The following is a 23,376-nucleotide window of genomic DNA, read 5'->3' as shown; positions in this document are numbered from 1 at the left end:
TTGTTATTTTTGCCATCTGGGTTGTTATTTACATTACACGCTGATGTGAAACTGGGAATATAGTGCAGCTATTCTGACATAATATGAAAATGAATCACAGTCTCTGTGCTCACCAGCTGCTCACATGTCTATTAATAGTTATTAAGATGAAGATGGCTTAAACAAACAGGCTTATTTTAGGAGCCTCATTTATGTTTAAATGCCTGTTAATCTGGGCTCACATGAACATTAGCTTTGTCCTGTTGAATACTAAGAGGATTAACGTGGCTGTGTTTTATATTGAAGGTACAGTATTTCAATGGAATTTCAAGGGTCCCTCTTCAGGCTGATTTCTGGCAAAGTCATTTTCAGCTGAGAGTCAGGAAGACGCAGCTGAACAAAAGACAGCCTTGGAGCAACAATGTGGGGATTTTCTTAACCTTCTTACTTACTCCATTTGATTGTTCTATCTCTAAAATGTTTTGCCATTGCTTTATGCAGTACATTCTGTCTTAAGTAGAGCAGCTACTTTTTCCTATCGTGGACTAAATAAAATAGCTCCGCTGACATGTTTTAGCTCGCAGCCCCTGAACATTTGGGCGCACTCACCCTACTCTATGTCAGCTCCAGTGATGAACCAGTGCCAAAGAACACTGCAGTGATCAATAGATGACAAAGTAATTAAAAAGAAGAAAAACTAGAACATTTTGCTGCTTAGAATGATCATCATTATTACCACAATAACACCTGCTTTGGAAACCACCAGAAAATATCAGTGTTAGCCAGCACAGTAAACTTCAAGAAGTTTCATGAGTCAACTCTTCTGTCACGTGCTGCCTCTCCCTCTCTCCCTTAGGTTGTTATTAGCGTGATATTCAGCAGCCTGACATGTTTGCTTCATTAAAAAAAATGTTCTCATTTTAGCAAATCAAAGTTATAGTCTGTGATTTTAATAAGCCCACAAGACGCATCACAAAACACATTATAGACGTGCCTATTAGAAGATTGAAGACAAAAACAAAAGAAACAGCAGTACCATTAGACTGTCACTGAGATGGAGAGAGAAAATTAGATTGAGTTTGCAGTCAAAGTTTACAGGTTCAACTTTTCTTTAGTGTTTGAAAAAGTATTTATTTCAACAAAGTATCATCTCAAAGTAATCTAAATTTAAAATGTTTCCTTGCAGCGTGGACTCAAAATGAATCTGCTTATGATAGCACAGTTTCTGTTAGATTTTGTTTGGCTGTTGTGAAGTCCAGCCAAAGGTTTGACCTATAAAAATCAGTGTATATGATAGAATAGTGATATTAAATGTTACAATGTTACAATGTTACAATGTCATTTAGCAGACGCTTTTGTCCAAAGTGACGTACATTCAGGAGCAAGAACAACACAAGCAAAGATCTGGACGAGAAGAAACAACATCAGTAAGTGCCACAAAGTGCTTCAGGTACAATTGGACGCAGGTGCTGCCATGCAGTGTTTAAGGCAAAGCACCTAAAATATATGTTGTTTTTTTTGTTGTTGTTGTTGTTTTTGTTTTTGTTTTTTTTGTTTTGTTTTTTTTGTTGTTGTTTTTAAACATCAACAATGAATCAAGCAAAAAGTGAGATCTCTCATTGCCATTCATTAGACTTCACAACAACCAATTACCAAGTACCAAGTGCTGGTCATTCACAAAGAGCTGGGCAAAGAAATCCCAGAAGTAGAGCAGGACAGTGTGAGCCAACTGTAGTTGGGAGACTCATTCACACTGGGAACAGCAGTGGAGAATGGTCTGGCTGAGACTCAATCCACTACTGGGGACAACAGTAGAGAATAGTCTAGCTAAGTGCATAGTGTTCTCTGAAGAGCTGGGTCTTTAGCTTTCTCTTGAAAGTAGAGAGGGAGTCTGCAGATTGAATGGAGTTGGGTAATTCATTCCACCATTTAGGGACAACAGAGGAGAAGAGTCGGGCTAGTGACTTAAGAGCATGATGCGCTGGAAGTACCAGGCGCCTTTCGCTGGCTGAGCGTAGTGGAGTGTAGGAGTGTAGACCTGGATGAGGGACTCCAGGTAAACAGGAGCAGTTTTAGTTACTGCTTTGTAAGCAATGATTAGAGTTTTGAATTTAATGCGAGCTGCAACTGGAAGCCAGTGTAGAGAGATTAAAAGCGGCGTGACATGAGCTCTCTTGAGTTGGTTGAAGACCAGATGTGCTGCTGCGTTCTGGATCAACTGCAGAGGTATAACTGTGCATGCAGGTAGGCCTGCCAGTATTGAGTTACAGTAGTCAATGCGTGATATTATAAGAGCCTGTACCAGGAGTTGTGTAGCATGCTCTGTCAAGTAGGGTCTGATCCTCTTGATGTTGTAGAGGGCAAATCGGCAGGACCGAGCAATCGAGGCCACATGAACCTTGAAGGTTAGCTGATCATCAATCATGACACCCAGATTTCGGGCTGACTTAGTGGGCATGAGATTATTTGATCCAAGCTGGATACTGATCTGCGGTTCCACAGTGGGACTGGCTGGATGATAATAAGCTCAGTTTTGGGCAGGTTAAGCTGAAGGTGACGTTCCCTCATCCATTTAGAAATATCAGCAAGGCAGGATGAGATCTGAGCTGAGACAGTTGTGTCATGTGGTGGAAAGGACAGGAATAGCTGTGTATCATCTGCATAGCAGTGATAAGAAAAGCCATAGGAGCGGATGATTGCACCAAGTGAGGTGGTGTATATTGTGAAATGAGGGGACCAAGTACAGACCCTTGAGGCACCCCTGTTGATAAGCCATGCAGTTTGGACACTCCTCCATTCCATGATACTCTAAAAGATCTCCCTGTGAGGTAGGACTTAAGCCACTGTAGGGCAGATCCTGAGATACCAAGTGAAGAGAGTGTGGAGAGGAGGATTTGGTGGTTTACTGTGTCAAAGGCAGCAGACAGATCCAACAGTAAGAGAACTGAGGACTGACCAGCTGCTCTAGCCAAGCGAAGTGATTCCGTTACGACAAAAGTGTAGTTTCAGTAGAGTGGCCCCGCCTAAAGCCAGACTGATTCTGATCAAGTAGATCATTGTTCTGCAAGTATTCTGAGAGCTGGTTGAAGACTGTGCGCTCTAGTATTTTTGATAGGAATGGGAGAAGTGAGACTGGCCTGTAATTTTCAACCTGGGCTGGGTTGAGAGTGGGTTTTTTGAGCAGTGGTGTGACCCGCGCTTGCTTGAAAGCAGCTGGAAAAACACCTGTGGACAGAGAGGAGTTGATGATACAAGTTACAGCAGGGCTGATTGTGGACTCAATCGCCTGCAAGAGATGTGATGGTATCGGATCGAGCGGACAGGTTGTGGGCTTAGAGTTGAGCAGAAGCCTGGTGACTTCGCTCTCACTTAGTGGAGAGAATGAGCTAAGTGAGGCATCACTAGCTGGTGGAAGAAAACTGATTTGGACAGGCTCAGAGAGTTGGTTGCTGATGGTAGAAGCCTTGTCAGTGAAGTAGGAGGCGAACATGTCTGGAGTCAACATACTGGAGGGTTGTGAGTTTGAAGGAGAGAGGAGCGAGTTAAAAGCAGAGAAGAGTTTGCGTGCATCGGTGGCAGCACAGATCTTTGTTTGATAGAACGCCTTCTTGGCAGATTTTAGAGCAGAGGCAAAACAGGACAGTTTTTGCTGATAAGCAGTCAAGTCAGTGGTTTGTTTGGATTTACGCCATTTTCTCTCTGCCACCCTGAGCCCTGCCCTTTGTGTTCTGATGACCTCAGTGAGCCAGGGACAAGGCGGAGTATTTCGAATGGACTTAGACACCAGAGGGCAGAGTTTGTCCAGAGAGGAGGTCAGTGAGGAGCAGAATGTGTCTGTGGCCTCGTTAACAGTGAGTGTGAAGGACCAAAGGAAGGAATGTGCCAAAGGAAGGGGCCTTCTGACTATCCATGTCTGCTGATAGCCTTTTATATACCTGGAAGGTCATCGTTGACAATCCTAAAAAGCTTCTATAAGACATTTAAAACAGAAACATATGGATTACGACTAAGGAAAGTCACAACTCTGTTTTTAAATGAGAAAATTATAGGCAGTAAACTACAAATGCTTTCTAGTCTCATTTTTAAAATACTGCCAAATGCTTTTATTTAAGGCTTTACATTTCCAGCTGTAACATTTTTCTAAGAGTGGGACAATTAAATAATAAGATATTGGTTCCAGTGAGAAGTCACATTATAATGAAATTGTGATGTGTTATGTTCAGTTAAAATATCAGTGATGCATTGTTCTAGCTTGGAATTGGGGCTGCGCAATTAATTTTCTTTTAATCATCTCACAGTATGAACTACAAGATACATGTTACTGAAGGAAAACTGTAGAGGGCACAAAAGAGCTAGGCTATATTCGGTAACTTAATATGTGGGATATAGGGTAAGTGTACCCATTATGCCCACCAAAATCTAAGATCACGTATTTTTCATAGATACTAAAATGGTTTATAAACATGATCATTTGGTAAAATGAAGGATTAATCTCTCATTTGAACGTTAATTTATTTACTTATGCATATCTCAAAGAACAAATTAAAGAAATTTTATTAAATAAAGTCAAAAGTCTGGCATGGGCTTAATTGGTACCAAAGTACCATTTAAGCCCACGTGTGTTCCAAATCATCCACAACCACATTTATTGCAAGAAATTTTATAAAATATTATCTTTTTCAGGTAGCAAACGTATATTAATTCAGTAACATGTTATACATGTTAAACAAAATGTATTTGTTGAACTTGGGTTTTATGTTTGGCTTGTAAAAATGGATCACCACAAACATGACTAAGTAGGCCTAAAATTAATTTTCATTGGTTTCAGTATTTAACATTTCATTGAACATTTTATTTAATATTTACAAAATTTGATTCAAAATTGACAAAATAAAAAAACGGTATTTTTTTGGTAATTTTTTTGTGGTAGCCATGATGCCTCCGTGTATGCATAGTTAACATCAAGTTTATCTGCAGCCTATGCCAAACTCATTAAACCATGTCTTTAAAGTCCTTGCTTTGTGCACTGGGGCACAGCCATGTTGGAATAGAAAAGGGCCTTCCCCAAATGTTTGCCACACAGTTGGAAGAATAGCATTGTCCAGAATATCTTGGTATGTTGGAGCGTTCAGGTTGCCCTTCACTGGAGATAAGGGGCCTAGCCAAAACCCTGACAAAAACAGCTCCATACCGTCATCCCTCCTCCACAAAACTTCACAGTTGGCACAACATAGGCAGGCATGTAACGTTCTTCAGGTATCCACTGAACCCAGACTCACCCATCTGACTGCCAAACAGTCAGTGATTCGTCACCTCACAGAACACATTTCCACTGCTCCACAGTCCAGTGTCAGTGTGTTTGACATTGGATTTGCTGATGTGAGGCTTGCATGCAGCTGCTCTCCCCCTGCACCGTTTTTGTGTTTCCATTCATGCCAGTGGAAGTTAAGAACTCTTCAGCTATGGATTCAGCAGTGTTGGCTTTTTACACACTACCTTCCATAGCAGTTGTTGACCCTGCTCTGTGATTTTACGTGGTCTTCCACTTTGTGGCTGAGTTGCTGTTGTTCCTAAATGCTTCCACTTTCTAATAAAATCACTCTCAGTTTACAAATGAATATGAAGCAGGAATAAAATATCACAGAGTGTCTTATTGCAGTGGTAGCATCCATCACAGTGCCACGCTTGAAGTCAGGATGACCCATTTTGTATCACAAATGGAGACTGCGTGGCCAGGTGTTTGATTTTATACACCTTTGGCAACAGGTCTAACTAAAACACCTGAATTCATTAATTAACATGTGTAACCAATTTTTTTGTCCATGTATTGTATATGGTGCTTTTTTCTCTTGCATATTTAGTTTGTGTCAAAAACCCCTAATTCTAGTTAGCTAATTTTACCTCCCCTCTGTTATCCCTATTGCCATGGCTATACACAAATTCTCACACACCTGTTTTCTCTCACAGCGTCTTGTCCTGCCCTGCCTCATTTTGTAGCTTTGTTTTTATGTTTTTTTCTATTTTGACAATATCCATAAGCAGTTCATTAAAGAAACTCAAGTAGCATTACCTGTATTTGAAATGTCTTACTCAATATTACAGTATCATATCAGGTGATCCACATCTATGCAAGCTTATTGATGCTGACGCAAATAGCAAAAATCCTCCTAACCAAAGTGTGCAGGACAGCATCATCTAGTGTTGTCACGATACCAAAATTATGACCTCGATACGATACCTGCCTAAAGTATCTCAATACCGATACTGAAACAATACTGTGGCAAAATCTAAAACTTCATAAAACTAATGGAATAACTGATGACAGAACATGTAACTTAATATTTTTAGTTTTTTTTTTCTTTATTAACTTAAAATAATATTTTCAACATTTAACATGCCAGTGTTCTCTCTTAACAAAATAAATATATTTATGAAGTTGATTTTGCTGGCATCTGTTTGTTTGTCTGTGGGGGCTGGGGGGTGAAGATGGATGAATTATTGCAATTTAATATTTAGGTTTCATATGTAGATTCAACAACTTTAGAGAGAGCCTGCCCTGTGCTCATGTATAATTTTTAAGTATAATTTGACTAAATGGAAAACTGGAAAATGTGTTGAGTACAGCACACAGAGCTGTATTGAGTCATTGGTGTTACAGCTTCTTTAATGCACTGTAGTGATGTAGTGAGCAGGTTCATAATCCTGCCAGATTTACACTTAACAGTAACATTTATTTATTTTTCATGCTCTGTGACCACATTGTTTAGCCTATGCTGTTTATACACTGAATTGAATTGACACATTCTTAACATGATAAATTAGAATTTTTAGAATTTTTTAAAAAGTAAAGTATACTTGACTACTAACGATATAGATTAAGCCGTCTTTCCAGAAGAACGCCATTATGCGATTGTACAATTCAAGAAATAAAGCAATTTTCGCGGCTAAAGCGGAGGTTGCATATTTTGAAACATGCAGCGGCTGACGGAGGATGTGGAAACGCCTCGCACTTGGAGAAGGCAACCGTGATAATACGTTTAAAAAACCAAAGTACATTGTATTGTTTTGGAAAAGCCGCCGCTGCATAATCAAAGATTTTTGTCTGCATGAGCACTTCTATCAGCCATGTCTATCCGTCTACAGCATAACTAACTTCACAGACATACTGGGAGCGAGAGAAGGCTCTGCCCGCTATAGAGAGGGAGAGGAGCCAGAGCGAGCTGTGGCTGCAGACCAGACACACAGTATGCAGCCTTCAGCCGCCCTGATTAAAACACTGTCAGTCAGAAAGTGTCGATACTGAAAACACATGGTATTGTTTGTTTTTTAATGGCGTGGTATCGCACTACTTTTCTAGTATCGGTATACCGTGCAACCCTAGCATCATCAGCAAACAGCTGCAGAAAAATATCAAAACAGGTATAACATGACATCCCACCTGCATCAGTCCCTCTACTGGTGGGACAGGGAACTTCTCCCCTTCTCTCTTTCTCTCACAACACACACTTGTGTGCACATGTGATGGCAATTATTTGCAGATTAGGAAAATGGGCGATTATACTTTGGCAGCCGTGAATATATCTTGGTGGCCTGCCTAAGTTTAATCGGTGGGAAACACTGTTGTTCAAAAAAAACTCTTTATACAGGGTGCTCCTCTTTAACTGAACTGGCACTGATTAATCTGTAACATCATAAAAATGGTACAAAAGTATGACGATTATACCCAGACCTCCTTCCAATGCCTATTTTTCCTTATTTACTGCAATAAATTGAGACTTGTGCTATGTTTGTTAGCACATAACACTGAATGTGCAACCCAAATTGGCGGTGGCTAAAGTATGGAAAACTTCACAGAAATGGAACCACAGCAACCATTTTATTTACAAAGCAACTCTGACATGGAGGCACATTTGCTATTTTCTGTCCTTTTAAACAGGATACAGGGGTTGGCTGTTTTGACATCAGTGTGGTAAGATTTTATCAATGTGGTAAAATTAATTAGTGCATTTATTTGGTAAACAGAACTTAGGAGGATAAAACAGATTCAGCATGGGAACAAGAACACACCCATGACCTTCCTCTTTCTGTTTTTAAATCTGCCTCTCCCACCTCTCCCTCCCCCCTTTTCGTTTCTTACCCTCAGTCTGTGGGCTAATGCATTCTGGTTGTGACCCTGAATAATTTTATCCTGCCTGTACTTCCCTCTCCAGCTTTTCTTTGTCTCCTTATCTCTTTGTTTGTCTCCTTCCTCTGCCTTCCATTCTTCCTCTCAGATCTATTTTTAATTTGTCTCTAATTTTAATTTTCTATTATTTGGTCACTTTCCTCTTTCACTCTTCCTCCACATATCTCAGAGCAATAAAAGTCCGCTTTGAGATTCAGAGCGAGACAAAGCTTTCAATAATCAAAGTGAGAGTGAATCACACACACGGCCAGACACTCTCTGTCCTCCCACCCTCTTTTCTCCCTCTCTCGTCTTAATGTATTTTTCATGTCAATCATCCTTTTCGGTAATACCGTTTTAGGAAAGTGCGCGACCACAGATGGTGAATCACACAAGGACAAACACAAGCAGACACTTTTTCTCGGGTTTTTCTCCGCACTCCCTCTCACTGTTCACCGTGCGTCAAACAGGAGCCCACACAATGTTTAAAAGCAGGGGGAGAGATTTCTTCTGTTTACTTAGAGGGATGGATGGGTGATGGAAAGAGGAAAGACAATTAACTAAGAGAGAAAAGTTGACAGAGAGGGATACAGAAGATTGAATCTACATCATTGCACCTACCAGGTAGCAAAACTGAGTCATGACCAGAAACTCAAAGTCTGAACTGAACAAAAGTGAAAACAAAGCACTGGCTAGAAAAAGGATGGAAAGGCCTCAAAATAAACAAGATAAGAGTGCTCTTCCTGTTAGAGATGACAAGACAGAAGGAGAAAACAAGCCTCTGTAGTTTTAACAAAGCATGAGCAAGAAACAGGAGGAGGAAGGAAACGAAAGCCTGTCCTTTCAGACACACAAGCAGCTCTAATGAGAGAGCACCCAGGCTCTGAGAAGACAAGGCTGTCTACTTTAGAGAACATGTCAGACCTGTGCAGTGACCACATGAAATGACATGTTCATTTTCAACAACCAGGCTCAACATCCGGTCAGTAGGTCTGAACTAGGGGTGAGACCTGGAGTGTGACCCATGATACAGTGTGATATGGGGCTCAATATCATAGCAATATCACATCTCAGTGATTTTGGCAAACTAGTCATAAGAAATGTAATAATATTTGTGTTATGACACAAGAAACTATTGGTGGCTTTTGCCGACAACAGTGGCATCATCACAATGCAGCAGCTCTGAGATAACAGCCAATCATGATTCAGTATGTCATTTAATACATGATATAATATATAAGATAATATACAGTGCATGGCCCTCATTAACCCTTATGTCGTCTGAATTCTCTTTATACTAAACTTGTCCTCAAGGTCAACACTTAACCTGCCTTCCTTTAACTCCTAAAATAAAGCAGCGTTACTAAATTTTAACCCCTAAATCTGTCATTCGTGCAGAAACAACCGCTTATTCATCACAGACTTGGTTAATATCTGGAATTTCTTGCTCAAAAGTGCAGGACGACTGTTCTAAATCAGTGGATACTCTTTTCCTGTATGTTACAAATGGCATTAGTAGTAGGGGGCATGTCTGGTGAGGAGGGTTTCCGGATTGGGGGACTTCAGACTTCCATCTCTGCTTTTTGCAGCTGATGTGGTTCTGTTGGCTTCCTCACCTGGGGACCTCAAGTAGGCACTGGGACGGTTTGCAGCTGAGTGCAAAGCTGGATGCATCTCAGCATCTCCAAGTCCAAGGCCGTGGTTCTCCGATTGCTCCCTCCCAGTGGGGTTGAGTCTCCGCCTCAAGTGAAGGAATTCAAGTATAAATTGCTTAAAACTGAGATAACAAAATCATGTGCATAATAATTAGATAAATAAATTGAGTAAATCAGCTCATATACAGCTACAGTTTCTGTGTCTCTGTGCATGCAGTCTCATGCATATTAAACACAGTAACTGTGTTAATTGAATGCTTCCATAGAAAGTGTTTTTTACTCAATTGCACTTAAGGAAATCTTCTGTAATGTGTTTTCTGCACATTCCATTGTTGCATGAGAATAAAAACTGATTTTATTTTGTAGCCCTTGAGTAATCGTAGCTTTTGCATGCAGAACACATACAAAAAGAGACCATTCTGTCTCAAATCTTCTTTGTATGCATTGTCTTTTGTCTCTGAACTTATCCCAGCGATCATGCACAGACTGTATGAATATTTATGAGCCCTTTCCCACCTTAAATCAGATAAAACTTATAAATAATGCAACATCCTCTGCTCCATTTTCCCTGTTGCTGCTTTAATGAGCAGTTTTCTAAATGAGTGTTTAATGAATTATGAATTAGCCTCCATGTGATCACTGTAACGCTGTAATGACTAAACTGCTTTCGCTATTAAAAAATTACAGCAGGAAAGCTTTTAGGACAATTAAATATACCTCTCCCCTTTAGGGAGCAGATTTATGCAGTTACTGGTGAAATCTTTTAACATTCAGAGCGGCTCTTAGATTAATTTCTCTTTAAAAAGATCACATCTTTGTAAGCAGAGATTCCCTCTCTCTCTGTGCTCTAACACCTCCTCTGTGATTCCCTCTAAATGTGTTGCATCTTTGAGCGAAGAGACATCTTTTGTAGCATGATAACAAGTTACCTTTCTATAGGCGACATCATGTGATGCATTGTCCCTATAGCAACTACATGTGCTGCTGCTAGGTGACATGTTTCTATAGCAACTACCAGCTGTGTGCAGAGGAATCCCAGGTATTTCATTAACCCTATATTTTAATAACAAAGAGGCATTTTAATGTATTGTTTTGAGTAATATTGGTGTTCTTGGAGCAGGTATCAGGCAAACCCCCTGAATTTTACATACAGATTTTTACTCCACTCCTAGGTGTTTTTTAAAGAAGTGTCACTGAGGGGGAGGAGGAAGGAGAGGGGGCAGGAAGGAAGAGAAATGCTGAAGTAGGATTGATAGGAAACTGGCAAGAAGAGGCAGTGGACACAGGGAGACACCAGGGAAGAACAGAGAGGGTGAGAGCAAATGAGAGTTTGGCATGAAAGGTGTTTGCAAAAATAAATAAAAACTTTGCACTGTTTTTTGGAAATTTATCGCATTAGCACTGTGTCTTGGGTGTTAATTACACCTTTTTTTTTTTTTTTGCAGGAGCTCTACGACTGTCCTCGCAAGAGATGCAGACTGAGAATGTGGATTAGGAGAGAGATCAGGACAGGTGAGGCTTGAAGAAAAAAAGGAGTGAAAAGTCAAAGCTGGAACAGGAAATGTGTGAAATCAGGCCCAGAGGAAGGCAACTGGGGGGGGGCAGCTTGAAACAGAGGAGAGGAGGTGTTTTGTTCCAAAAACTCCAGAGACTTCAGAAAGATGCTGAAAAAACGTAGCGTCTGATGACTCACTTAAGTGAAATGTAAGGAGGAGATATGTAATGAGAGTGGAATGAGCAGAAAGATATTTGTACCATTATGTCTCCCATTACAGTAACACTGGGTCATGTGCTTTTCTTTGTCGTAAACTGCTCTGTTAAGGTTAGCTAAGGCCACAGAGCTCTTACTAATGGCTCAAGATTAAATAACAGAAGAGACAGACAAACCCCCCCTGCGGCTGCAGTTAAGGTCAGCTGCCATAATATCATGCATCTGGGAGTCAAACAGAGAAGAACACCCTCAAAGCAACACATAAAGGCCATCATAAGCCTCTAGCTTTTTATTTTTCATTTTTCTGATTGTCTTCTTCCGGAAAAAAAATGTCTTTCCGTCTGTGAAAAATGTGTACTTTCTGCTAAATGCAACAATTGATGGGCCAAGTATACAAAGAGCAGCATTCAATGTTAGTACAACCTGTGCTTGACACTGCTTTTAACCTGTAATGCTTAAACAGAAAGACTGTCAAGTGTTTTAATGCCCCGGTCAAACTTAAGCACTACTCTTCAAAGTACGCCTACATATCTGTCAAGCACAATACCACAGATAGAGTTAGCCTGGTGGAAAAGAGCCTGTTGATAGACTTACTTTAGTTGATGAAGATGGACTAAGTGTAATGTGTGACATTAATATCCTTTTATTCAAGGAAAAAGCTCAAAACACATCTTAAAGATGTGTAGATGTAAAGATGATTTCCATGACTTTCTATTCAACTTAATTTCTCAGTAACAGGACATGGCAAACAACATGGACTTCTCAGCTGCTCCAACAATCATTTTTGTTAAAAAAAAAAAACAACAAGAAGTGCACAGTACACAAGTTTTGATTTCATGATGAGTCCTCCTGTATGACTTAATACAGATTCTCTGATACACACAGGTTTACATACGTATGAGGTATGTATGTAATTAAGATTTTTAAAAATATATTTGCTAGCCCTAATAGTTTATATTGATTGAATCCATCCATTTCCTATGTTCTTCGTTGTGTTTTGCTACTCCGGTTTAAACTGTTGGCTGCATTGCTCAACACTGCCCTCATGATTGGTTGTGATGTTGCAATGTTTGGTCTGTATCCATAAGCATTGAGAGATTGGAGGGAAATTGGCCAGAATGAACACAGAGAACAAATAAAAAGGTCCGTCCTTATCTGTTTCAGACCTTGAGCATAAATGCTCCTTTAAAGTACAACTAAACCCCACCGCAACTATCACAAACTCATAATGAAGCATGTCAGGAGAAGAGCGAAAACATCTTCTCCTACATGCAAAACTTTAAGTGCTGTTCTTTGCTCTTGGTCCAGTTCTGATAAAACTGCTGCTACAACTGAGCTAAACACTACACCAGTGACAGCCATCATTATAGGCTTCCAGTACAACTAAAGCCCATCTTTAGCTACCGCCTCATCCTCCTCAAATTGGTTCGTGTGATTTGTTCTCAGATTTCAGATTCAAGCTTTGCAAAATGGATTTGCCTGATGACAGACAACAGAGTTTGGCCAATGCATCGCGCAAGGTTAGTTAAATATAGGACCATACGGGAGAAAATGTGGTGTAATGTTGTACAGTAGTTGTAGACAACATTCATCCATCCATCATCTCTTAAAAATTCCCATAGTGGTTGAACTCTAGTAGAATATAGTAATACAATGAAATGAAACTATACACTATTTTAATAGTGTGTAGTGTTTTCCAGTCAGAAAGTGTAAAATGCCATTAAGCAGATTAAAGCATAATGTTAACCATAAGATTTCAAAGTAGTGGACTAGCTATATAAGGACAGTGGTCTAATGTGTTGGCTTGCAATGTTGTTTTTGCTGGTTTTGGCCCATTACACCCAAATTGTGTACACTCTAAATCACATAAATCAGTTAATCTCTTAGTCAAATGGGTTTTGAGAGAAAATACACTCAGAGTGAAAAGCAGTTCTAGGAAATCCTTCCTTGGTGTCCTTAAAAAAACCCCTGAAAGCACAAACTTAAAAGGCGGAAAGTTTACGCAGTTCTATTTTAAAAGTGTTTCTTTTTGGCCTTCTGGGTTTATTTTCAGATAAAATAGCAAACAAATGTGAGGCTTTGAGTCGCTTTTTGATTTTATAAACACACCAACATGGAAGAGTTCCCAACTCACATTTACCACGCATTGATAACACAAGAGCTTTCTGTAAGGAACAATCATCATCAGAAAGGAACTGTTGTTATAACGCACTGTCACATACAAGACCAATGCTAATTTGATCCTTCAGAGCTAATTTTTTTCCTGCCTCAAATGGCTGTATGTGACTAGAAATCCAAGAGATAAGACACTTTGTGCCACAGAGCTTGGACATGGATCAGGAAATGCCTCACAGCAGGGGCAGATCTGTGTATTTTTTCAATCACGTTACTAATTTTCACACTCAACCCATGAAGTGAAATTCTGTTCACTGTAGCAGAAATGTCAAAGGTCGGAGGCAGCTGGAGGGAGAAAAACCAGAGTATCTTGATCAAACAAGACAGTCTCGATACCTCTGCTGCCTCAATGATTCCTCCACTAACAGCTGATAGTGCCTTTTTTTTTTAACTCTCCTCACATAACACCTTTAGGAGAGGGTATAAGGCTGAGGTGAAATGCATGCAGAGGTTGATATCATTATCCCCACAGATCTCATTCCCCATGTTCAGCCACTTTAACAAACCAGTAAGAGCATCAGACATCAATCCTGACCAGTTTTTCACACGTGATCACAGTAATTAAAGTGCTGGGGAGGAGCCGCTATATTGGATTGAACCCTGAGATCTGCAGTGGTGGGCAAGGGTTTTGGTGCTTTACGTGCAGCCTGCACAGTTTTGCTGTGTCTCTTCTCTGCTCTCTTTGCCTTCCTCACTCACAGTGACTGTCTGTCAGAGTGCAGAGATACAGACAGACAAGTAGGGCTTTTTAGCAGTAGGCTGATCAAGTCATAAGCTCAGAACACATCGGCATTATGGATCAAATAAAGCCAAAATGCAGAAGCCAACCTTGGACTGTTAGGCATGACCAAAACCCCACACTCAGACTGTGGGAGTAGTGTGCACTCACTGGCTTCAGCTGCTTCTCATCTGCTCAGAAAGGCAAAAGCACCCCCAAACTTTGCTAGAATACTAAGCTGACTTAATGAGCAGACTGAGGATTTTATTATGATGCGTTCAAGGACAGTAAGAAAAAAAAATCATGTGAACATAGCCTAAATAAAATAGGTTCACATGTAACATCAAGCATATGACAATTCCGTTTTTGATGAGAAACTTGAATAATTAGGTTGTGAGGATGATAGCTGTTTGCTTTATAAATATAACAGATGGAATCATGACCTTTTTTAACTCAAAATATATTCACCCTTTACGACTTCTGTTAAAATCTGATTATTGTTCGTCTTTCCACCAAACAATAGAAAAGAAACAATATTGGTATTGATAAGGACTCAGATTGATAAGGAGCTTTGGATTGAAAATATGACTTGTATACCTGTTTTCTTTTGTAACTTCTATCCTATCAAAAATAAAAAATATAATGGAAAATATGTCCTTTAAAGCATGTAGTATAAAACAGTAACAAAGTATTAACATTTTTTACAACCTTATTAAAAAGTTTCTTTGTTAACCCATTTAAGCCTGAAAAAAACAAATAATAGCCAGAAAATTCTAATTTTTTGGAAGAGAAATGTTCCTTTCACTTTCTACTGAAATCCAAAAAAATCTAAATTTCCATACAATGTAACATGTATATTTTTTGTATCTCATTTGATACGTTAGGTGTTTTTGGTAACTGATAATCTACTTAAGGGCATTTTTTATCATTTATCAGATTGTATTCAGAAGGTTTTTTTAGTAATTTATGATCATATTGATTAGATAGAGGTATCATAAAAGTATGTATCAAATATGATACAACATGCTTTAAGGGATTAATGCACATTTAATATAGTTTCATGTTTATTTTTAATGTTTATACAATCAAAAAGGGTTGTTAGTTTGACTTTTTGCAATTTTAATATCAAACTTTCTTTAGCAAATTATAACAACATTGTGATAATACTGATATCAGTGATATTTTAGGTCATTATTATCTTAAGATTAAATTTTGATACTGTTCCATCTCCACTATGTAAAGTGCATTCATAAAGTAGTCAGACCCCTTCACTTTTTCAGTTTTATGTTGCACCATAATGCTAAAGTTAAAATATATATATATTTATTTTTTAATCTACACTCCCATAATGACAAGGTGAAAACAGAATTTTAGATTATTTTTTTTTTTAATTTTAAGAAAAATAAAAAACAGAAATATCACATTGGCACTGATTTTTGCTGAGATGTTACTACACTTTGATTGGAGTCCACCTGCGGTAAATAAGACTGATGAGACATGATTTTAAGGGAACACACCTCTCTATAAAAGACCTCAGAGCTGACAATGCATATTAGAGAAAAATCCAAGCCATGAGGTCAAAGGAATTGTCTGCAGAGCTCAGAGACAGGATTGTTGTAAGGCACAGATCTGGGGAGAGAGCTACAAATAAACCTTCTGCTGCACTGAAGCTTCCCAAGAGCATAGCGGCCTCCAAAATTCTCAAGTGGAGGAAGTCTGGCAAAACCAGGACTCTTCGAAGAGCTGGTTGCCTGGCCAAACTGAGCAATCAGGGGAGAAGCCCCTGAGTAAGAGAGGTGACAAAGATCCTGAGTGGAGTTGTGACAAAAGTTCCAGAAGGACAAACATCACTGCAGCCCTCCACCAATCTGGGCTTTATGACAGGGAGGCTAGACAGAAGCCTCTCCTCAGTGCAAAACACATGGAAGCCCACTTGGCTTTCACATGAAGTTTCCAAAGGGTCTAAATACTACCTCAAAGCGACAGAGGGAAAAGTCAAGAACAAAGCAACTTTTACACTGCTTTTTAATGGCGTTTAATTGAATACTTTGTGTGAATTTGTGGGGGAGTCTTACCGCTGATTGGATTTAAACCGTTTCAAGCAGATTGATCTAAAGTTTAAATGATTGGTAATTGTTAGCTCTACTTTGATGCAAGTTAACAGAGACAAATAAAAGAGATACTGTCGATGGAAGCTTGTTTTCTCATTAGAATGGTCAAAGTTTCCCCCGGCTGTTGCTGTCTACACAGAATGTTTTTACCTATAAACACCAAAGTCTGCTGATACATAATTTGTCAATGCAGCTTGTAGTTCTTTTCCACAGTGATTAAACATTGTTTTTCTTAAGATGAGGTTGATAACATAAAAATCCTTGTCTCTTATGGGAGCATATACCATTGTTTTACACTTGTGGTAAGTCTGCCTTGAATGGTTATGACATAATTGCTGATAATCAAATCTGCAAAAGCAGTATAGACTGTGTGATGTAGTAGCTGGCAGGTAAGGGTAAGATATTTGGAAATTTTAGGGTAGCTTTACCTCAGCTGAAACTCTGGGGTTTAGTTACTCTTCCAGCAGCTGTGATGCTGCTTTAAAAGTCTGTGTTTTACTGTGACACTGATGTGAACCGAGCAGCAGAATGGAGAGAAATTAAAAAGTGATACCTATGAGTTTGGTTTCCGGCTCCTTAGTAATCAGACCTCTGCATGAACCTGAAACAACATCCTGACTGAAGTTCTTCTAATGCACAAGACTGCAAGCTGCTTCTTTTGGATTAAAAAGTGTTGATTTGAATTTGATCAGGGAAACTTGAGTGAGCACCACACGAACAGATAGATTGCAAGTGTGTGTTTATACATTATACTTCTACTTCTACAGACTCACGGTCAGGGGTGAGTCATCTGTCTGCAGAATATGTCACTTTGTGTTTGCATGCTGACCTTTCGGCAACACATTTTCTGATGTGATCACTCAAGTGTTAAAACCCACACCCTCTTCAGCATCTTGTTTGTTTTTTATCCGCTCATTATTCTGATGATGCATACTGTTCTTTTTTTCTCCTCAAGTCTCACATTCTTCACGCCTCCAGTGATCAATCCAGCCTTACTCAACCGAATTAGGTTTTGAATCTAATCATCAGATGCTGATGCCAGGCTTATGTGCACTCCCTTATGTGTGTGAGTTTACTGGAGTGAGCCATGTGTTGATTTTAACAAAATGACTCACTCTGTCTTCCCTGCAATCCCCGTTTTCAGTCAGTCACCCACACACATCTGAAACATGAGCTTCTCTCCTAACCACTCAGTGGATTTGGTCCTCAATTGAGATCTTGGACCCTTGTCAGGGCTGTGTTTGGATTTAAGTGGTCCTCTTTTTGCTGCTTAAGAGATAATATAAGATACGTATTATTGTGTCTTGTAAGATAGCAGGTCTTATACAACTTTGCTATAAATGAAAGCATGCATCCTGTCTTAAATTGGAGTGTTTTCCTCACATGGGAGTCTCTAGGATTAAATCTAATTATCAGACAGTGCGAGCTTTCACATCTCTCTATGGGAGCAACAAAGTGAAGGAACTGCTGACCTAACAGGATTATCCATTTAGAGGTTATCTGTGAAGGAGGATTAGCTCATACGTCCCCTGACTCTTTAATGATGCCTAAATTAAACTCTGATAATTTCTGTGTAAATGTTTGGCAGCGACACACGCCTCAATATGAGCCATTTGGCTCTAAGACTTTCTCTCGTTCTACAAACGGCTCTCAAGGTGAGTGTTACTCCTCGTTCACCCACCGACAAAGGCAGAGTGTCTACGTTTAAAACAGTCTCCACTCAAATAATGGCTTTAGCATGTTGTCATATGTGATGTTTTACCATCACTGCGCACAGTTTCCAGAGGGCCGTTTTTACATGAATCATGATTTTTCTTGCTTTAAAGTTTGAGTTTTATGAGCCATTTATAGGGGCTGGAAACCAATTATGGTACATTATATAACGAGTATGGTAGGGGCTGTCAAGGGTTAAGGGCAAAAACTCTTTGCTATCATATCTTGTATTATAAAACATGGACATAGGCTCTGTGACATCACTCATTAGTTCCTAAAGCAGACTTTTGAAGCCCAAAAACTGTGGTTGTTATAACAAAAATGCTATCTAAAACTACCTTTCATTAAACCAAATAAAGTACATAATGATTGAGCTCAGGTAGTCGTCAGTCAGCTCACTCCCACCTCTAGTTATGCAGAATTTGAATTGAATTTAAATACATTTTTGCTGCAACAAAGTAAAAATGTATGGTAAGGAGCTCAGACATCCAGATGGAGCTAGGAGTAGAGCCGCTGCTCCATCGCATCGAAAGGAGCCAGTTGAGGTGGTTCGGGTATCTGATCAGGATGCCTCCTGGTCACCTTCCCGTGGAGGTGTTCTGGGCACGTCCGGCTGGAAGGAGACCTCAGGGAAGACCCAGAACTTGCTGGAGGGATTACGTAGCCTGTCTGGTCTGGGAACACCTCGGGGATCCCCCAGCAGGAGTTGGAAAGTGTCACTAGGGAAAGGGATGTCTGGGTGGACTTGCTTAGCCTGTTAGCCCAGCGACCTAGCTCCAGATAAGCGGATGAAGATGGATGAATGAGTTACTCAAAATTCAACCCCTGTACTGTGTGAATCAATAAAGAACTTAGCTATTTATACTGAATTAGTTTTGGTTTTTTAACAAGGCTGTAGACACTGTTGTTCTATTTTAAGACAAAAAAAGATCTTTTATTGGGGATGTGTTCAATTTTCCGGCTAAACTATCAAATTCAGATCTCTTGAAGTTAGTGCCAGATTTACAAGTCTAATTCTTAATACTTTATCAGTTTAGACCCACAATCCTGATCAAACACTTTTTCTAAACTGTAGCACAGCCACCCCTTTTGCCACTGTACCTTTTTTCTACTTCCATGCTGCCACAGTGCCCTTTAACCTGATGTAAACAACTATTAACTGGCAGCATCGATAGCATTTTTGGGAACAATGTGGTGTAGAGCTATTTGATCTGGAAAATGGATCTAAACGTGTCAGGAGGCTGTGTCAGCTTTAACCGACATACCAAAGCATTGAGTGATGACATTCAGCGCAGGAATATGGATGTTAACCTGCAAAGAGGATCAAAGGCTGGCATTGATAACGTTAGCCACTCTGTAAACATGCTTGACAGTATTGCGATGAGAAGCTGGTTTACTGGACATCTCTCTACCCGGTGACATTTTCCAGCCCTTCCTGGGGGATTTCAAGGTGTTCTCAGGACAGATGAGATATAATCCCTCCAGGAAGTCCTGAGTCTACCCTGGGGTCTCCTCCCAGTTGGATGCTCCTGGAAGATCTCTACAGAGATTGTCTGGTAGATTGGGAGCTTTGCTTTCAGGCTCAGATCCTTCTTCACCACAAAGGTCCAGTACAACACCTCCAACACTGCTGATGCTTCAGCAATATGCTTGACAACCTAACAGTCCATTCTACCCTCACTCATGAACAAGACCCTAGGATACTTCAGTTTAGCCAGATTTGAAATTATTCACCTTGAACAGTTTTAGAGTGAAAGAGTGATAAAAATGTTGAAAATGAAAGGAGATGTGAAACTATTATCTTTGAAATCAAAGGTTAAGGCATTTGCGATGACTAAGCTAGTTCTCATGCAGCTGTCAAAGGCTAGGCAACAGAAGTAGTGGTGAAGCGAACTGAAAATCATGCATAGGCCACACCGTCCAATGTCGGCTTGGCCTGAGTGGTCTATTTAAATGTGATACACACTTTAAGATAATTTGGCCAAATTAAATCCTTGTTCCCCCTTTCCCCCTAAAAAAAGCCTGACTATATGATGTTTCTAGGATTATTTTGCCAAATTTTCCTCAGGTGTGAGGCATTTTAGGAGTTATTTTACCCTCCCTGATGTGCCGTGAAGATGATCAGAGCTGCTCTGACTTGAAATCACCAATATTCAAGATGTTCAGTATTTACAGATGCCCTGTGGTGAGGGGGACATAACCAGCACACAATCTGTGTAACTGTTACATGGTATGAAACGATGGCCAATCAGGGAGTAAGCTGAGTGGGGAGTGAAGCACAACAAACACAGCCATAGCAACAATAGTAAACATAAAGCTAGATGGGCGTGAGGAATGTAGGACTTGCTTGTTGATTTATGGCGACAACACATTTGTATAACATGTCTCGTAAAACATACCACAATCAAACTGACAGGAAGAGAAGTTGGACTGAAATTGTTCCTGCAATGGAAGTACCAGGTAGCTAACAGCTAGTCACATTTAGCTTGTTAACTCTAAAGTAGCATCCGGCTCCACAAGGTCTAAAGTTTTGAGAGAAGAATCTTGGTTTTCAGTGAATGACAATTGTTTTAGATCTTAGTGTGTTCCAGGCATCCGGCTACATTGGCTGCTTGGTTAGCAAAGGGTGCTAGCCCTGAATTGGGACACAGTTGCGCCTGGCGTAGGAGCTGTGTCATTAATGTTCCGGTAACGATTCAGTATACTTTTCAATTTATCGAAGACATTCACGATTAGCCTCCACTGGACTCAACCTCAGTTTTTGAGTGAGACATGGAGGAAGAGGAGCAGCTAACCTGACTTGTGTTGATCTGTGTACAGTCATGAACAGCACACTTCTTCTAATGGGGATCCTTTTTATGATGTATGACCTTGTCTGCAACTGTAAAGTTGCACAACTGAGATATGAGAGTTGATGCCTTTACAGCACATAAACTATGGATGGACTTTACCATAAAGTATGAGACATCTTGTATCCCTCAATTTCTGTATTTTTCATGTTCACAGAGAGATTAAAGCATTAGACACAGCCGTTGCGTTAGAAATGAGGGGAAACTATTCATTGCTTGAAAGGTGTGACGGGGCAGATTGTTGGTTTAATTGTGGACTCCAAACCTACTCGAAGATACTAAGTGATTCTTGTTAGGCTGCTATAAAGTGAAATAAACCATTAAAAGAAAGCAGAAGGGCTTATGGAGAAGTGCTCTGAGAACTTGTCGCAGTGAGCTGTCCCAAATCAGTCAGACTAAAACGTAAACACACTCACTGAATACTAAAATGCATTGTTACGGTTAATATTTCAGCTTAAACTAAATATTAGTCACTGCAGATGAAAGATGGCAAATAGATGTTACGCTCATGTTAAGTTTCTTTGTAGATGAATAATTGAACACACCGCCATGATTAATGGATGGAAATAAAGAGATAGACTGTCGAGCCGTCAGCTTGGATTGTTTCACACAGACTGTTTGCAGACTTTGATGGGAGTTCACAGACAGAGCTCACCTCTTACCTTCGCAAAGAGCCGACTTTTCACTGTCACTGTGCCATTAGGCATGCAGGGGGATTTGGCTGTAACCCGGGGAGAGGGAAAAAGCCATCTTCCACTTTGAAGGCTACTTCCACTGAGATGCCATGCCGGAGAAAATTAAGATGACAGGAGACGGCTCAGCTCCCCTGCGGGGCTTAGAAACAACAACACAGTCTCTACTCACAGCCTGGATCCTTAATGGAGACGTTGTAATGTCATTATTACAGTCAGTCCAGTCAAACTAGGACTCACGGTGTCTATTTTGCTGACTTTAGCCCGTGTTGAGCACGTTTTACGCCATTTGAAGATTACGCGCGCACAGGACAATGACGGAGAGAAAACACGCTCCCCAACCAGAGCGAAGGGAAATCCTTTAACACACTCTGCCTTAAAAAGTCGAAAACACTCAGGGTGTAACTCCTCGGCCAGATTATTCCTTTCTGTATCGGGAAAAGGACAACAAAGCCACTGCTGTTATCTCCCTCGTGGCTGTAATGCGTAAAAGTCGTTTCCTCGATTTGTGGCCAAATAAACTCGATTCCCCGTCAAAAAAGAGTCAGAAATCCATTGAAAAACGGCTCAGGAGAAAGCTGATTGGTAAAAAGAAACCAACAAAGCGAAATAAAGCTTGTTTTTATTTCCTCTGTGCTGGAAGGAGCGCGAGGCAGCGCCATCCAATTCCTCTAAAGCGCTTCTACGCTTGTGGGAATGTGAGAGGCTTTCACAGAGATGTGTGTGTGTGTGTGTGTGTGAGAGAGAGAGAGAGAGAGAAAGAGAGATGGAGTGGACTGGTTACTGCGCTCAAGAAGCATGTATGCATGGCTGTTTATGGAGGGAAACAAGGCACCGTGCCATGCTTTTCTCGCGTGTGCAGCGCGCAGACGATAAGAGGGTGCCTGGTTTTGAGGGAAAACAGAGGGGGGAAGCCTTGGTTTGGCGTGCTACAGTAAAAAAGTCTGATAATAGTCTTGACATTCTGCAGCAACAAAACTAGCATCAAAAGTGTGATTTTGCTGTTATATTTGCACCACTGACTGTCTCTATGTTTATGTAAGATATGCATGAAAGGCCCAGATGTTCAGAGTTATCTACATGCACAGGGTGGTGTGTTTTTATTCAACTTTTCTATCTCCACACACGCAAAGAGAGAGACACAAAGACAAGGGCAGCAAAAACGTTGCAGATGTAGGCATGCGGATAATTTCCTGTATTTACATGCTGGGATTGATTCAGGGAAAAAAATATACCAGCTGGGACAAAGTGAGGAGGATTTACTGTCAAACAGAGATTTGTATGAAGCCCTGTTTTGTCTCAGCTGCTTAATATTTTATGTCCACCTGAGTTTTCCTGTGATGATTTCTTGAGATCTCAAAAATGACTAAAATAAACTCTTTGTCACAGGAAAGCCGGCATTTTCATTCTGAGTTTATAGGATGAATAAGTCAACGATGAAGTTGACAGGAAATATTTAGTCACTAAAATTGATATTATATCCATTCTATTATATCATTATATTCCCTTTGGGCTTTCATAGTTTCGTGGAAACATTAAGATACAAGTGCAAGAAGAAGTAAGAGCTTTATTTATTTAGGTATCTGAGATTTAGGCCCTGCTTACACTT

At 40.1% G+C, this 23,376-nt stretch overlaps 1 protein-coding gene across 2 annotated transcripts in view; it reads right to left on the bottom strand.

Annotated features, from left to right (window-relative positions):
* tmem200a (transmembrane protein 200A) overlaps nucleotides 1-22,464 on the bottom strand; it is a 34,937-nt gene extending 12,473 nt beyond the window's left edge. The window contains exon 1 of one of the 2 annotated variants that reach the window (XM_041806115.1): nucleotides 21,731-22,464. The gene's annotated coding sequence lies outside the window, so the exon portion shown is untranslated. The remainder of the gene's footprint in view (nucleotides 1-21,730) is intronic. The other variant, XM_041806114.1, reaches the window with a different exon arrangement.
* Between the last annotated feature and the right edge of the window lie 912 nt (nucleotides 22,465-23,376).

This window comes from Cheilinus undulatus, linkage group 14, assembly GCF_018320785.1.
Source record: "Cheilinus undulatus linkage group 14, ASM1832078v1, whole genome shotgun sequence".
In the NCBI taxonomy this organism is placed as follows: domain Eukaryota; kingdom Metazoa; phylum Chordata; class Actinopteri; order Labriformes; family Labridae; genus Cheilinus; species Cheilinus undulatus.
This window is presented reverse-complemented; position numbering and strand designations above follow the sequence as displayed.